This window comes from Rhinolophus sinicus, linkage group LG05, assembly GCF_036562045.2.
Source record: "Rhinolophus sinicus isolate RSC01 linkage group LG05, ASM3656204v1, whole genome shotgun sequence".
NCBI classification, from domain to species: domain Eukaryota; kingdom Metazoa; phylum Chordata; class Mammalia; order Chiroptera; family Rhinolophidae; genus Rhinolophus; species Rhinolophus sinicus.
Genome location: NC_133755.1, coordinates 20,122,505 through 20,129,591, shown reverse-complemented (window position 1 = coordinate 20,129,591; position 7,087 = coordinate 20,122,505).

Genomic DNA, 7,087 nt, shown 5'->3' with positions numbered 1-7,087 from the left:
CCCAGCCGGGCTGTCAACACCGAGACCATTAGCAGCTTCTGGCATATTCATATAAATGGACATGATTCCATTTATATGAAGATGGCTGGGGTCAGAACAGTGTTACCCTTCGGAGGAGTAATTGACAGTGAAGGCCCACTTGGAAGCCTTCTGGGGAGGGATAACATTCTATATGTAGACCTGGGTGGTGGTTTTATGGGTGTATAAGCCTTCAGTGAGCTATTCACATGGGAATTGAGCTCTTTATGTAAATGATGCCTCAATTAAAAACAAAGAGCAAGTAGTGCTCTACAGGCACCCAAGAGAATGAAAAGTTCAAATCACTTGAAGGCCAGGAGCTGGAGACTTCGGCTAGCTTGGGAGCTGAAGCAGAAGTTGGGTAAAAGGGGAGAGAGTGAGAGCCAGAGAGAGACCCAGAGAGACGTGTATACACAGAGATGGACAGAGAAGGTGCTTATGGGAATAAGTTGACCCAAATCCTAGGCAGTTGAATTAGTCCTAGGTAAAACGGGCAGGGGGGCTTCCCATGATCCCTAGTTTTACCACCAAAGTCTGGGAAACGTCTCAGGCCAAAGCAGTGGGGACTGCTTATCGCCACAATCCCAGGCCAGGGACTACGGCTGGTAGGGAAATGGAGCAGGCCCAGGGAGAGACCAGCCTACCCAGGGCTCCATGACTGTTCAAGAGAAGCTGTCAAGGGGTTAAGTACCTGGGCTCTTTCCTCCTGGGTCAGAGGTGGCTGTGAATTCACCGAATCTGAAATGAGGTAGTGGCTCCCTGCTTTGTGGCCCTGTCAGGTATTCCCCAACTATGTCTGTCTATAGCTCTCCACCTGCACAGCACCCACCAGGTTAGTTTGCAGTTGTTTATTTGCTCATGGGTTTTTTGACTTGGCTTTGAGCCCCTGGGGGTATGGGTGAGGCTTCCTTGCTTTTGCACTCTCTACTCCAGCTCTGCTCAGGCCCCAGCACCAGTCTCAGGGGGATTTTAGTCTTTTTGTGCAGTGGATCCTTTCAGCAACTTGAAGGAGTTTTAGTCCTCTTCTCAGAACAATGCATTAAATGCATAAAATAAAATGCAGAGCATTGCAAAGATGATGAGACCCAGCTATCAAAATATTTTTTAAAGAACGCATTTGTGATAACTCATAAGTGTCCTCCTTTATTAATGCTTTACCTAATGCAGCCCAGTAGCAGGTATGATGTGGAGGTAGCAGTGACTGAGTGGCAATTCATGACACCTGCCACAAGCGTACTGGGAAGACGAAAATCGGTGTGGCTCTTATTGGTGACAATCAAAGGTACTATTGACACCACTATGCTTTGTTCTCTACGTTCCTAATAGCAGGAAATGTTAAATTTCACTTTGTAGTTAATGAAAATATAGGTGTGATTTTTGCCCAACCAGATTCACACACACTCCTCAATTCTACCCATGTGCCAGGTGAAAAAATGCTGTGTAAGCTTTTGCAAACTGGAGCGCAGTGTTCTTGTGAATATGGTGCATCCTCCAGGGGTGTGGGTGCTTCTGAGATAGGCGGGGGGTGCTGAAAGCAGGCTCACACCAGATTACTAGCCTGCAAACTGGGAGGCCAGAAACAAACAGGGGAGCCCAGGCTCTGTGTTTCCAGCTCTGGCTGCTGATTCTCACTATGCTTTGTTGTGGTAAAAATAATACTTGGTGTGACCCTTGCCTCCTCCCTCTATTCCCCAGTGTGAGGGAGGATGGATGGCTTGCAGAGCTCCAGCACTGAGGGAGCCTGTCTCTTCCTCCTGGAGAGGGGCCTTCGGGGAACAGCTGGAGGTGCTTTGGGGTCAGCCCAGGGTCAGTAGCCAAGGGAGAGGCTTTGAGGGCTACTGGGAAGACCTCCATCCTCACAGTGCCCTGAACATACCCATGTGAGACAAGCTTCGGGTAGGCCCTCCTGGGACCCTCTTTTAGGATGGAAGTCCGTCTGGAAGAGGTGATGCATTCAGAATGTAAGGTCTTAGCATGAATGATTTTTCATATCTCCCTGTGCAAGAGAGCAGAAGAGCAGAAATCCTGGGGGCAAGGGGCCCCACTCCTGGCACCAGCCCAAATGACTGCCAGCTGAAAAACTGCCCTCTAATTAGCAATCAGGAAATCAAGGCATAGCACAGCACCAAGCAGCATGACCCCAGCCATAGCCTGGTGACATTTCGGCTCTCGGGACAGCATACCCCTGCCCCTGCATGGCAGAGCTGCAGACCCCATGGGTTATTTTTATCTAATGGCGCTATTGTTGGTTGTCTGGTACTGCTGTGGTGGGTTCCAGCAGCCGTGAGCTTGCAGCCAGGATTTCCTGTGCAGCTTCCTCCTCCTCCCTCATGCAATGTTCCCTCCCTCCTCCAGTGCTCATGAGGCAACCAAGAGCTGCCTGGAGCCTAACCCTGGCGGTGGGGGAGACCAAGGGCATCATAGTCTTCCATGGCTCGTCCCCCTACCCTCCCACACACACACTGGCCACCCAGGCTCTGCCCTTGGGTGCCCCAGCCCCATTTCCTCTGCAGAGAGGGGTATAAAGTTACTTTTTCTAGTTGCCTCTCCCACCCCACAGCTCTTTACAGTAAAAGCACTGCTTTCTAGAAAGCTAGGTTCACCAAGTCAGTGACTCTCAAACTATTTGGACTGCGACCTATACAGAAAAGTATCTGTTTTTTTCATGACCCAGTACACACATCCATACATATGTAGGAATGAAACAAAGGTTTCAGGGAATAACACATAATCTTTTCATGTCTGCTGTACTCTGATTTTTTTCCTGTTCTATTCTAGTCTTTTCTGTTTGTTTTCTTTCTTTTAAAAATTCTAGTTGCAATCCACAAATAAATCAATTTCACAACCCAGCAAGTACTCATGGTTCATTTTGAAAAAATACGGTACCAGACACTTCTTCCTAGAGGATTTCTCTTTTCTGACTGGAGGAAGGGCACTCGAGTTTATAGAGGCCTCTGAACTAGGCATTGCCCTGGTTCTAGAGTTACATCCATTTTACAGAAAGGGATGTTAAAGCTCAGACAGGCTGAGTAGTTTGCCTATGAAATCAGCCATGGTGGGAGTACTTATACTACAGAAACTGGCAAATGCTACAAATGAGGGCTTACTTTTTTTGTGCCCCTCAGAGAGCCAGCTCTTTCACATTTACCAGCCCTTTCTGGTTCCAAAGTGGGTATATTTTGAAACCCTCTGACCTCAGCTTATTCATCTGTAAAAAAACATTTAAAATGCCAGCTTCATGAGGAAAAATATATTCATTCTGGTAAGAGGGACAGTGACTGGAAGGAAACAAAAATGCAAATAATTGGTTGCTACTGAGATAGGATTTGAAAGATGAAGTCCCCAAATTTCATCATCTTGTATGATTTCCGTCGTTGCTAAATGTAGTTTGTGCAAAAAACAAAAAATTCTATACATGAAAAACCACACTTTGCCAAACTGTTGTAAATTTTTTAAAAAGGAATGTAAACCTACAGCCCAGTGCTCCGTAAATGGTAGCCATGATTTGAAAAGAGTGAATTCACGTTTTTTAATTGGAAACGGCAAAGGAAGTATTGCAAATGAATTGCATTTCCAAGTAGGACCTTCTATCGATGACGTAAACGGAGAGAAGGGAGTATTGTGAGGTATAGACCATCCTGATAAACATATCACATATCAATTATTAATTTTTAAAATTCTAGAATAGGGGCTTTACAGCCTCAAATTTATCCAGTCCCAGTGCCGTAGTTCTCCCTTCATTGACAGATACCTTTGGCTGGTGACACCCAGAGACGAAGCTGAGCTTTAGGAAAGTGTGGGCCCCAGCTGCTGGAAAGTGGCCTCAGCCTGCCTGGAGCCCACTCCCATTCACTGCCACTCTGCTGTCTGAAGCCACACAGGAAAACTCTGTATCATCATCATCAACAACATCACCACAATTATGATAACACTGGTTGTATTCATTTCCTATTTTGTCTGTAACAAATTGCCATCAATTTAATGACTTAAAACAACATAAATGTATTATCTTACCGTTCTCGAAGTTAGAAGTCTGAAATGGGGTCACGGGGATAAAATCAAGGTGTTTTCAGGTTTGCTTCCCTTCTGGGGGCTTTAGGGAGGATTGCTTCCTTGCTTTTTCCAGCTTCTAGGGGTGTCTGCATTCCTTGGCCAGTAGCCCCTTCCTCCATTTTAAAGCCAGCAGTGTCTCATCTTCAAGTCTCTCTGATTCTGACGCTCATTCTTCTGCCTCCCCCTTTCATTATATTGGGCTCACCTGGATAATCCAGGCTCTCCCCAAGCCAAGGTCAGCTGATTGGCAAACTTAATTCCACCTGCAACCTTAATTTCCACTTGCTATGTTATATATCATATTCACATGTTGCTGAGACTAGGATGTGGGCATCTTGGGGAGTGGGGAGCATTATTCTGCCTATTACAATGGCTAACATTACTTGGGCACTTACTATGTGTCCGGTACGGTTCTAAGAATGTTGCTTGTAATAATGCATTTAAACCTCACCACAACTCATGTGGGGACAGAGTCCCAGAGAGCAGTTTCCATGCTCTCGGCCTCATGTGGAAAGATGCTGGCTTGGGTAGTGGATGGACATCGGCTGTGGCTAGTTGGCTGTCAGCTGTAGCCAGTTAGCCAATTGGCCACTGATATAATTGCCGTGGCTGCACTGGTTAGTGAGTTGAGTCGAGGGGAGTCGGTTGGTTGGCAGGCAGCAAAGAGGACAGCAGGTCGCACGTCCTGTGAATCCAGCCTCCAGTGAGACCATAGTGGTATGACTCCCCTACCTATGGCTCCGTGGGTGTTCCTTTTTGGCCTAGCCACATTCTGCCTTCTTATGTGGGGAACGGGACCAGAGACCCTGCAGGCCACTCTATACGACAACTCATTTAACAGATGAGGAAAGTGAGATACAAAGAAGAAAAGTAACTGTCATGCAGGGTGGCATGCGGGATCTCTGGTCCCGCTCCCCACATAACACAGGACATGGTGAAGCCAAAAAGGAACACTCCCAGAGCCATAGATAGGGGAGTCATACCACTATATTCTCGCTGGTGGCTGGGTTGGTGACACAGGAAGCAGGAGCCACAGTATCCGCAACTTGCCGTCCACTTCTCTCTGCCACTCTCTTTCTCTGCCAACCTCACTTGCTAGCTGCAATCTGCCATGCTAACTGCACTCTGCTGTCCTAACTGCAATCCGCGCTTGCTAGCTCAGCCACCATCTTCTTGCTAGCCCCCATTTGCTGCTAGTGTAGCCACGGCAGTTATATTAGTGGCCAATGGCTCACTGGTTACAGCTGACAGCCAACTAGCCACAGCTGATGGCCATCCAATCACAGTTGATGGCCATCCAATCACAGCACCTTTCCATGTGAGGCCGAGAGCCTGGAAACTGCACTCCTGGCTCTGTCCCCACAGTAACTTTCTCAAGTAACACAACTAGTAAGGGACAGGACTGAGCTACACATTCCAGAGTCTGATCTCAGAACTCATTCTGTTAGCCACAACCACCCTTCGGTAATTGGAGGACAGATGTACAAACAGAACTCTACTTGATTTAATCCTTCTTTGATGACCCAGAAGCCCCTTCAGGATATGACAGTGCATCAGGTCCATCAATGCTAACTGTCATTTGTCAGGAGTCAGACAACTTTGGATGGACTGACCAGTAGACTTCCAGGCGCTGGGATGCTTGATGAGCCTGCTTCTTTCTCCAGAGGGCTTCTCACAATGGGTCATAGTGATTCTCTGTGGTATCTGTCTGCAGCTGCTCCTATTTCCTTGCACTCCAGCCATGCCAGCTTCACAGATATTGCTCAAAAAAGTCAAGTCAATTTCCACCGCAGAGCTTTGCACTGGGTTTCAACCCACCTGGAATCTCTCCCCAATCTACACAAAGCCCAACCATCACCTCCAACTGGTCTCTGCCAAAGGATTACCTCTTTAAAATAGGAGCCAGGCATCTGGCCCACCTTGATGGGAGATATCTTCTTCTTCCCTCTCTAATATTTTAGTGGACAGAAGGCTTTAAAATTCCCTTTTTCTCCCTGCTCTCCACCCCCCAACACCTGCAATGATGAACAAAATGGGCAGACGAAGGGAGTTGTGTCTGCAGGTAGGGAGGTCTCTTTACCTTGAAGCTCCCCTTGACTCTGGTGTGCACAAAAGACCCAGAGCAAAAGGCAGGGCAGAGACGGCAGGAGTTAGTTCCACAGTCACCAGATCTTCAAGGGAAACAGAACAAACCCTGCCTTGTGGAGCGCCTACTGAGTGTTCAATCTTCACAACCCTGGGCAGGAGGTACTAGTCTTATCTCTGTTTCATGAAGAACACTGAGGATCCTGGACATTAAGAAATTGGCCCCAAATCACCCATGAAGGGGCAGACCGAGCAGGGGAATGCAAGTCAGACTAAACAACATGGCAAAGTTCACCAGTTGTCACCCAATGCTCCTCCTTTAGGGAGAGAAGAGGTGACCTGGTGTGGAATCAGAACAGTATTAAAGCAATTGGCTAACCAGGAAAAAGGAATTTTTTTCTAAATGAATAATTATTCAATTTAGAAAATCACATGGAGGAAGCCAGTTTGCTCAGTGGTTAGAAAGTGATGTTCATAACACCAAGGTCGCCGGTTCGATTCCCACATGGGCCAGTGAGCTGCACCCCCCCACAACTCGATTGAAAAACAACCACTTGACATGGAGCTGATGGGTCCTGGAAAAACACGCTGTTCCCCAACATTCCCCAATAAAAATTAAAAAGAAAAAAAGAAAATCACATGGAAACAATAGGAGACAGAAGTGAAGACTCATGTTTCCACCCCAGGCATATGGACATCCAATTGTTTCAGCACCATTTGTTGAAAAGAATATCCTTTCTCCACTGACTTGCCTTGCCACCTTTGTCAAAAATCAATTGACCATAGATGTGTGGGTTTATATTTGGACTCTCAATTCTGTCCCATGTATCTATTTGTTTATCTTGATGCCAATACTGCACTGTTTTGATTACTGTAGCTTTGTAATAAGGTTTGAAATTGAGTTCTTTGTTCTTTTTCAAACTTCATTCTT